We start from the raw sequence: 10,842 nt of genomic DNA on the forward strand, positions 1-10,842 counted from the left end.
TGCCGCCGGCTGGGGCTGGGGCTGGGGCGGGGGCTGGGGCGGGGAGGAGCGGGGAGGAGCGGCGCGGAGCGGAGCGGCCTGGGCCGCGGCCCTCGGCACCCGCCGCGCTCGGCCCTCCTCCCGTCCTCCTCCTCCTCCCGGCCTCGGCCCCCTCTCCGCCCGCCCTCTCTCCGTGCAGACGCCGCGCGGGACGCGGGGAGCGGCGCCCGGGGGCTCTGGTGCCTTTCCGGGAGCCTTAACCTCCCCGGAGAGGGCGGGCTGGGGCTGGGGCTGGGGCTGGGGCTGGGGCGGCTCGGTGGCAGGACAAGCCGGGCGGCGGGGCTGAGGTAAGGGGAGAGGTTCAGTACTGGGCTGTAGGGCGGCCTGTGTCGTTTATCGTGAGTGTGTTGCGCTGGTTTTAGCTGCCGGCTGGGGGGGCTGGACGGGAACCATCACGAGGTCAACATTCAGTGAGGCGGGGGCTAAAATGAGAAAAATGGCTCCAAAAAGCTTCAGGCCACGTATTCGCCGGGTCCAGCCATCCGTGCTGGGGATTCCACGCCTTGTTTAAACCTCCGTTACCTTCCGACTAGTTGGCAGGTACAGCCTATTTTTTTTTTTTTTTTTTTTTTCAGTCAAAACTCTGCAGGATCGGATTCTCCCTTCTTCAGTGACATGGGCTTCAATGAAGCTACACCAGGTCCTCACTCTCTGCTTAGCACACACAGTATTCTCCTTACTTCCTGACATCCAGGTAACTCCTGGGAAAGTGTGATTCCACATCCAAACTATAATCTCAGTTATTTTCTGCAGTTCTGTTCTGTTCTTTGTGGTCTTCTTGCCCCATCTTTAATAAAAGTTCTTTGTGTATTTCCTAGGCTTAAAGGTTAAGTGAAAATTCCCACTTATTAACTCTAGAACAGAAAAGCACGTCCTATTCTTTTGTCATAATAAATGTACTCATATAAATATATTTCATATCTCATGACAATATAATTGGTAAAATGTGGCTAAGTAGCCTAGCTGGTTATGGGGCAAAGGGGACGGCAAAGTATCCGATCCTGCTTTGTTGTGTTAGGAACACTTTCTTTAGCATGGTCAAACAACCAAAGGAATTAGATGCCCTGCTATTACTGAAGTGTAATTGTAGGCAGACACCTGTCTTTCTGACAGTTCTCACCTTCATTTCTCTCGTATTGATAATACTTGTATCCACCTATTGTTCATAGAAGGAGAATACTGTGACAGTAAATGAGGCAATGTTTCTAGGATTCTTGTGAAATACAAAGATTACAACTATTATTTTCTTCAACAAGTAGAAATAGCTCCATATTGATTCATGCAGCTTGTCCTGTGACAGCATTTAGGTCCAAATTCTGACAACAGGCAACCAATGGCCAGTCAACATGATGAAATATCTTTAAAGGACACCTTCACAGGCTGTGATTTTACGTATTCCAAATCCAAGTCATTATTAAAGGCTTGGTTTAACCTTCTGAAAGCAAAATGTTCCTGAAAGGGCAGAATCACTCTTAAATGATCCATGTTGCTGGAAATTACTGTATTGGGTAGAGCCCATGAAAAATCAGTGCTCCTTTTCCAAGTAAGCAACAAATCAAACTACCAAGCAATGCCACTTGTGCCATTTAAAGAACTCTAAGGAGCTGCAGACATCATTTACCTGGTTAAGAATGGTTTACAAGTACTTGCTGTCACTGACACAATATAAAAAAACCTGAAACATAGTGGTTGATCTAGTCCTGTGTCTTCTGCTGAAATGTCAGCACCTGCTTCTTGATGTGATTTCAGTATAATCATCATTAATAATTTAGAATACTTTGCTAAATTTTATGAGTATTTAACTCACGTTTAATTTCATGTCTGAGTATCGCTTTTCAATTTATTCCTATTAATGTCTTTCCATATCTTTACTGGGACAATGTCAGTAAAGGTTTGTGCTTATTTTGTAGTCGTTGATAGTGATGCAGGTCAGAAAAAAAGGACTCCCATTCTTGTTCCTTCTGTCACTCAGTTTGATTTATTTGCTGCATTTCTGAAGTGCAAAATAAAAGCATGTTGTTTCCCTGCTTACTTGGAGAAGCCAAGGATGCATATATTAATTAAATAATTTTAAAATATATGTGATTTAAAGAACAGTGAGTCCCTTTAATTGGGGGATTAACTAACTTGCTTACTTGTCCTCCTCAGTGTTTGGAAACAACACTGACTGCATTTGAGGATTGACCTAGACTGACTAACTCTGAAAGATTTGGCCTAAGAATTTTTGTTGTTATTGTTGTGATGTTTTTTAGTTTAGCACAGCCCTATATTATCACCCCCATAGTAGAAATTCTGTGGATTCTGGGTATTTTAATTATTTTGTTTTCCAGTTTGGTCTTGATCTTATGATTTGATGAGGGAAACACTTCACACCTCCTGGAAGTCCCTCCACTGCCATTTTCCATTATCTCGTGGCACACTCATTCTCACCAGGGAAGTTCACTGACCTTTGCTGTGACCTTCCCTCAGTAGAGGTCTGTTTTCTCTGTCAGGCTTTTCACGTCACTTTCTAGCTGCCTGTCCCTCTGTGTCACAGAAAAACACACAGAGGTGCATGAGTCAGAAATTTTATAGCCCATTCATGATCCTTGATTTATGTCAGTGCTGTCTTCCCACTGTCCTCCCAACTTCTCCGAAGTGATGCAAGGCTGAGAGTGCGTGAGGTTGGCAAACAAGGGCAGAAGGAGAGGTCAGCAATGTCTCTTGGGTCAGACAGCTGCTGCAAAAAAGCTAGAGCAGCTGAAAGCTAAGACAGCTGCTGTTTAGGAGGAGAATGGCCACTGAATTTGATATTACTTAATTAAGAGTGCCTTAGTTCGTGTTCCCCCTCCTCGCTTTGCTTCTGTACATTGCAGTAGTGGGGGTTGGGCAACTGCACTTTCCCATTGAAGCTCTTGGGTGTAGTAGCTGTCTCCTGTTCAGGCTCATTGAAGACACAATTAAATGTCTCTTTGTTTAGCGATAGCTGAAGCAATGCAAAAATACCACCCAGGAGCTAGACCACATGCAAATGTGCACTGTTATGGCTTGACCAGATGGTACAGGCACTTACTGAGATTCTCATACCAAACGCAACAGTTCTGTAGGTTGTGTGTTTCTGTATGTGCATGTAAAAAAGAGAAACTGCAAAGCATCACAGATGCACACAAAGACAGATGTCTCAAACGTGGCCACAAAAAAACATGTAATACCATCTTAAAAAATAAGAGTGAAAGAGAGCCCTTGCAGGAAGCAGAATGCAAAAGAAAAGACAAACCTCTGGTCAAAGCAAAAGAGTCTGATGGTGGCCAAAGGAAAAAAAAAAACAACAAACTATAAACATCCTTTGTAAATGAACAGAGTTGCGTTATAGAAATACCTGTCTCCGTTTTTCCACTTCAAAGAAAAATTATGTAGCATTTCAAAGTTTATCCAATTCTGTAAGTCAATGTATTGTAAGCTCCTGCATCACTCTCATTCCTTCCATTGGGGGAAATACAAACTAAACTACTGGAAGACCCACAATAGCCACAGTTCAGAGTGAAGCAGCCTTACTCAAAGTGTGTAATTCCAAGTGTGCTTTCTCTGAGTGGTAGTGGAAAGTAAGATCCTGCACATTGTTTTGTATTGCTTGTTCAAGCCACACTGCCTCTTGCAGCATATATATTGATGTAGTAGATTAAAATTTTTGCTGTGATTTAAGAATGATTCTCTCTGAACTCAGTAATGATCTTTCAGTATTCAAGAATCTTAGCATTTTCCAATAGATGGATATTAAACTGGAGGTTTATCTTGGGACAAGGAGAAATGAAAACAAGCTGCATCTTTTTAAACAAAATGGTATTTTAGAAAAAGCATTCCTATTTAAACAGCAAGTTGCAAGCTTTAAAAATAGAAACTCCACTGCATGTAAGATTTGAAAGAATCCATTAAGGTGTCTAGAGGTGATAAAAAAATTTTATTCTATGGAATCAATAAAAGTCACAGAGTCAAGTTCTGGCCCAGTGAATTAGGTAGAAGTGTTACTGATATCCACAGTGATTTCACTCAGTTTTTGTCAAAGTCAAGGGCATAAAAAAGAGACTTAATAGTATTAAAATACTAAGAAATATTAGTTTCCACTTTAGATATCATGGACAATACTATGAGACATCAGCATTCTTTTTATTCTTTTAAATTCTTTTAAACTAAGATGATCACATTTTAAATTATATAAAACAATTATTCTAAAAGTGTTATTGCTGATGTGAGAGTGATCTGTCTATTTCATTGGAAGGAATCTTAAAGACCATCTAGTTCCAACCCCCCTGCCTGGGCAGCGACACCTCCCTCTAGATCAGGTTCCTCAGAGCCTGATCCAGCTTGGCCTTGAACACTTCCAGGGATGGGTCTTCCACAGCTTCCCTGGGCAACCTGTGCCAGTGTCTCATCACCCTCACACTAAAGAATTTCTTCCTAATGTCTAGTCTAAATCTTCCCTCTTCCAGTTTTAATCCATTACCCCTTACTCTCTCACTACAAGCCCTTGTAAAAACTCCCTCCCCAGCTTTCCTGTGGGCCCCTGTCAGGTACTGGGAGGCTGCTATGAGGTCTTCCCAGAGCCTTCTCTTCTCCAGGCAGAACAACCCTCAGGGAGGTACAGCTGTGCAGATCAGTTAGCGCTTATACTTGCACACCTCTGACATTGATGCCACACTTTGCAGAATGAAACATGTTCCTAACAACTACTTCATTTCACACTGAAAACTAATAGAGCTCTAAAGTGTGCAAGGATTACTGAAGAAGACTTATTAAATATGTCTTTACTTCAGACCCTTCTTTTTTCCCACTCTAATTTCAAAAGGTTTGATTTCATGGTTATATCTATGATACCTCTTTGACTTCTATCTGATTTTCCTTTTAGTTTGAAGATGATGTCTTGCAAGGCAGCCACAACACTTATGAGGATCTTGCCTATGTGTGTCAGTGACTGGAAGAAAAGATTACAGTCGCTCATAATCCTCTCATTGCTCTTATAAATTGTTGGATAACTCTGATGTCATCTTTAGAGACTTTGTGCCTCTGTAACTTGAACAAAAAAAAAAAGATGTACCAAATCTCAATAAATGCTTACTTCCTATTTGCGTGGTAATAAGGTAATAAGCCTATAAGGAGCACTAATAACCAGCTCAATCTGCCTACAACAAACAGGCCTAAAATCACTCATTGCCTACTCCTCCATAAGCCACACAGGCCTAGTCATTGCTACAAGCATAATCCAAACCCACTGATCATTCTTGGGTGCAGTAATCCTCATAATCTCCCACGGACTCACCTCCTCCATACTATTCTGCCCAGCAAGGACAAACTATGAAAAACCCACAGCCGAATCCCTCCAACCCCTCCTACCACTTAGGGCATGGTAACATGTTCCTCACAACTACTTCATTTCACACTGAAACTAGCAGAGCTCTAAAGCGTGCAAGGATTACTGAAGAAAAGATACTAAATGTTACTTCAGACCCTTCTTTTTTCCCACTCTTAACTTCAAAAGGTGTGATTTTGTGGTTATATCTATGATACCTCTTTGCCTTCTATCTTGACGTTCCTTTTATTTTGAAGACTGTTACTTGCAGGGCAGCCACAGCGTTTCTGAGGATCTTGCCTATGTGTGTCAGTGACTTGAAGAAAAGATTACAGTAGCTCATAATCCTCTCTCTTGCTCTTACAAGTTGTTGGATAACTTCTGATGTCATCTTCAGAGGCTTTGTGCCTCTGTAACTTGAACAAAAAAGAACATGTACCAAATAACAATAAATGCTTACTTCCTATTTGCGTGGAAATAAGGTAGGCCATGTTCTGAACTCACATGAACTATCTTTGTTTATCTTATTAAACATTGTTATTAAGCATACTTATCATATAGAGGACTTTACACTTTTATCCCTGTATTGCTTAAGAAACATGAAAATAGCTAAATGCTGTATGACGTTCCGTATCATTTGGTGGTTAACACTCATTCACAGTTCTTCAGTGAAATGACATTCAAGGCTATGAAATGTAGATCTGTACACTTGGTTTATTGAGAATAAAAATGCAAAGTTAAACGCAGAAGAAGCTGAAGATAATAAAATTATCAGAGAGGAACAGGATTCTGGATGGATTATCTTTATGTTAAGAGACTTAAAGATAGGATTAAAACAGGCAGTCCAAGAATGTGCATGTTTGCCAAAGAAGTAAAACAGAGTATCAGATCCATCTGGCAGCATACTAGGCAAATAAACAGGAAAGCTCATTAATTACTGTATTCACAGTAAACAGTCTGTGAAGACTGGGAACCAAATTTTATAAGATTGATAAAACGAAGAGTATGTCACCAGACAAAAAATAATGCTTCTGCATGTATTGATATACTTTCTGAACGTACACATTTTAATAGACTGTGTTCTTATTTTGCCATCATAACATGGTTTAACATTATACAGCATAGGGAGAAATATTTTCTTTCTTAATTTCTGTTTTATCATTGGGAAGATATCCCAGTTCTTTTGTTTTGAAAACTTTTTTGGTATTATTATAAACTGTTAGGAATTTAAATAGATTTTGTTGTGTTTTCCTTTAGACATGTTGGGTGGCAGATAAAACACTCCTGTATTTAATCCTCTGCCTTTGTTAAAGAAAATCATAACATTAAAATGAATTCCATGGCAGAAAAAATACAGCAGAAAACTTACTGTTCCAATAATTTTTTATTATAACCAATGGCCATTCAGTAACCTACAAACAAACCTAGTAGAAGGCAGCTTTTTTCTACAACTTAGTAGTAAAGAAACAACAAATATGGTACCTTACACCATCCTTTTGACTCCGAGACTATGGCCTGTCTTTGGGATTGCGTTCTGCTACTGCCAGTTATAGATGCTTTTTATTAAATCGTTCATATATCCATCCCCTATCTGGAGTCCTATAAAAATCCTGAAGTCCTGAAGCAAAGCCCTTTGCCTGAGTACCAGAAGCCCTTCCCAGTACTTTTTCTGCTGGCACAGCACACCTGTGGATGTGGATTTACTTGCACCTCTATAAACATTCTTACAGTAAAAGTCTCACAGTGTCACAGCCCCTGGGGGATTTATTCAGCCAGGAAACATTTAAGTCAGTGTTGACCAGATTTCAGAGTGACAGGAAGTTCATCTCCCCTTAAAACCATTGTGTTTTTTTAAAGGCTGCTATTTAAATTAAATCTAACTAACAAACTTAATAGAAATCAAATAGTATCTGCCTAGGTTAACATGTCAAGCCTAAAGAGGGAGATTTTAGAGAACTACAAATAGTTATCAACTTGTTCCATAAGTAACCAACCCAACACTGGATCTGGTTTACTAATAGTGGAACGCCAAGGAGGATCAAATTTATCAGCAAGGTCAGAAATTAGAGCAGGAACAGGAGACTTTGGTGCTTGTATGTAGGTTGTATAAATGTTACACCTAGATGCAACACAGAGACTGACTTTTTAGACATTTTCAGTGTCTCTTCCATGGGACAGACTAAAAGAAGACAGACAGCTTTTGACTTTACCCTGAGGAGCATTCAGGATTTGGTTTGAAATCTCGTATTTGAAAAGGCAGTCTGTGACAACTGCCTTAACATACTTTGGTGCAGTATCATTACAGGAGCAGCAGCAGCCAAAAATTCACCAAATTTGTCCTCAGTTTCAAAAAGAGGAACTATATAAAAATAAGAGAAAACTTTAGAAGTGCAGGTAAATTGAATTATTAGAGTCAGCAAGGAAGCTATTTCAAGATGCACATTTTAGAAACTTAAGTTCTATATGCAGTTGGATTATTCAGGAAGGTTTGAGAATGGTCGAAAGGTAGATAGCACAGGTAAACAATAGGCTGAAGGAGGCTATTAGAAACAAGAAGGTTGTTTGTTTTTTCTTTAAAAAAAAGAGACTAAGTAATACTGTAATAAAAAAAAAAAATAAACCCCCCACATACTCCTGCTGATTAAATGTAATAAAACAGTTAGATGGTGTCTTCCCCAAAGGAATCAAAGCTAATAATAAATCTTTCTTCAGTCCTTAGTAACAGGAAGCCTTCTAGAAGTCTGCTGGACTAATGGATAAGCATGGTATTAACAGGAGTACTCAAAGAAAACAAGGCTGTGGCAGAGAAGTTCTTTAACTATTTAAGTCAGTGAGCACCAGTGGAAATGGAAGGGATTTTGAAGAAAGAACGGATGGATCTGATAAAATGAGCAGTAAGAAACCACTACGACAAAAAGGAAATTGTTAGAAGGTGTATGTGTGTAACTACAGTTTTAAAAGTTTATCCATACCTTATGTCTGGAGGATAGCAAATAGGATGTCAGTTTTTAGAAAGAGTTCCATGGAAGATAGGGTGCTGACAGGCTGTGGCAGGAAGCCTGCTCTCTCTCCCTTGCAAATCAGTACAAACTATGGTGGGCAATAGAATGAGTGGACACTTGGATAAATATCATATACTTGGAAGAGTCAGCAGGACTTTTGTAGAGGGAAATTCTGCCTTATCAATGCACTGAATTCCTTGAAGGGTCAACCTACATGTGGACAAAAGCGGCTTATGTAGTCTCAGTTGCATTTCCAAGGGGTAACTTATCTTCTTGGATCTTATCTTCTTATCTACCGGTCTGAAGCATCTGGGATATTTATTTCCAATCACACATTTCTCCCTTAGACAGATGTTTCTCATACCTCTTCCCAACACCTTCCTTAGATACCTTAAGACTTAGTGCTGAGTAAGGTGCATCTCAATCCCTGTCACTTCCCTTACTCTGTTCTCAGGAATGTTACTTCCTACTTCCTTTTTGTCATGAGATGAGCAGTACTGTTCTGACTGGAAATTGATTGCCAGAGAGATAATTTTAAAGGGTTGATTTATAGCGGAAATTGAAAGCATTTTAGCCACTATAATTACAAACCCTCTGTTTCTTGTGTTGTGCCTCCATTTCTAGGTCACCTCAGAGAGGATTCAGCGTGAATGTACAGAAATGAACCTGGTCTCAAAGCCTGAAAACACCCTGCTCGCTAATGAACTTTTTAGCAGGTATAGTGCAATGGATGTGTGCAGATCCCCTACCAGACTTTCCTTTTTCAGAACGAAAATGAAATACCTCTCTCTGGAGGCTCCTGGGAATTCTGCACTGCTACAGCCTTTTCTCATTGAACCAACTTAGAGCTCATACATACTGTTACATCTCTTAAACTGCTGCATTGCTACTGCTAATCTGATCAGGTGTCATTTTTGCTCCACTATACTGCTTGAAGATCTTATTTCTTAAAATAGCACTGTTTAATTTTTAGACCATTTTTGTAAATTATGAGTGCTATAGCAATTCAGATATCCTTTTCAGCCTTCCAGTCTCCTGTGGAACCATCAAAAATTGCAGCTGTAGTAGATCTCATTTGGTGCTTGATTTCCACAGGGCTGCACCCTGCTATTTGCACGCAGCAAAGTGATAGTTTTCTTCCATAGCAGCTGGAATAAATTTCTCAGAACTTCTAATTCATTTAATTGAGGGCCAGGGGTTGGGTAAAATATAGCTGTTGCAACCCCTGTAGTTAGTATGGTCAGAAATACAATTCTGACTGGTGGTGGAAAGAGACTGAGTCAGTTAAAACACTAGCAGTGTCAAGCATTAAAGACTCTTGGTTTTAAAATTACAGGCCTTCTATTGTTTTTTCTTTCTTTGAGAGGACTCCTTCTCCCAGGATTCTGTGTTTTGAGATATCACCTTCTGAGCAAATAGGAACAGGCATTGTTGCTCTTGTGGAAACATAGCTTTTTAGTAAACTGCCTTTAGAGTTGTTACTGCCAAACAGCTGCCGAATATAATGCTGCCTCTCAACTTTAAGACACATTCCAGCTGAGGGTAGAAGACACGTCTCCATGACAGTTCACATGCAGGCATGATAGCAGAGAAAACACAAAACATTCTGTGGCCCATCAAGGGGCAGACATTTGGCTAGAGGACACTGTGCCCTGGTGAGCCTCCCAGTACCTCAAGCTCCAGAGAGGCAGCAGCCCATGCCCTCAGGGGGGTGGGAGCTGACAGCATCCAGAGCTGTTCTTAAGGAGAAGCGGTGCCCTGCAGCCCTTGTACAGACACGTCCTCAGAGCTAAGTACACTTCTTGACACTCTGAATTACTAGGGAGTCTGCTTTGTGCCAGACAGAGAGACATGCCTGACAGCTGTTCATTTCTGTGCCTTGGGAAAAAGGAACAGGAAAAGGAGGTCTTAGATGGGCTAGGTCTCCCTTTGCTGACAGATGCCTTCCTGCAGAGCTGGGATAGCAAGGGGAAGGGTTGGGAAGTGCCTCTCACTTTTCCCTGATACTATGAAATCCCTATGCAGGGAAGGCATCCTGCCTCCCTTTGTTCCCTGCTGTCCCTGCTTTGTTCCCTGCTGTCCCTGTGCCTCCCAGCAAGGAGACTCATCATACACAGATATGGGCAGTTCCATGCTTTGGAAGCACTGACATTCCCCTTCATGCCTGGGACATGCTGGCATTCCTGACAGCAAACCACATCTGCCTCCTGGCCATCAGGTTTGGAAAACAGCAGGTTTCTCTGTTCACTGCCTTTTTTTTTTTGCCTGGTGAGTCTAAACTCCAGTCTAAGTACCAAGTCAATTCAATGTGGAATTGGTACAATACCAACTGAAACGTATCACAGAATGGTTTGGGTTGGAAGGACCTTAAAGAACATCTAGCTCCAAGCCCTCTGCACAGGTAGGGACACCTTCCAGCAGCCCCATCCAACCTGCCCTTGAACGCTTCCAGGGAGGGGGCATCCACACTTCCCCCGG

At 41.2% G+C, this 10,842-nt stretch overlaps 1 long non-coding RNA gene across 1 annotated transcript; it reads left to right on the plus strand.

Annotated features, from left to right (window-relative positions):
* Positions 1 to 46: 46 nt before the first annotated feature.
* On the plus strand, positions 47 to 9,697 carry LOC127384948 (uncharacterized). The gene is made up of 3 exons (XR_007889541.1): positions 47 to 326; positions 615 to 733; positions 8,989 to 9,697. It is a non-coding gene; the product is annotated as an uncharacterized LOC127384948 (long non-coding RNA).
* Positions 9,698 to 10,842: the final 1,145 nt, after the last annotated feature.

This window comes from Apus apus, chromosome 4 (genome assembly GCF_020740795.1).
Source record: "Apus apus isolate bApuApu2 chromosome 4, bApuApu2.pri.cur, whole genome shotgun sequence".
NCBI classification, from domain to species: Eukaryota; Metazoa; Chordata; class Aves; order Apodiformes; family Apodidae; genus Apus; species Apus apus.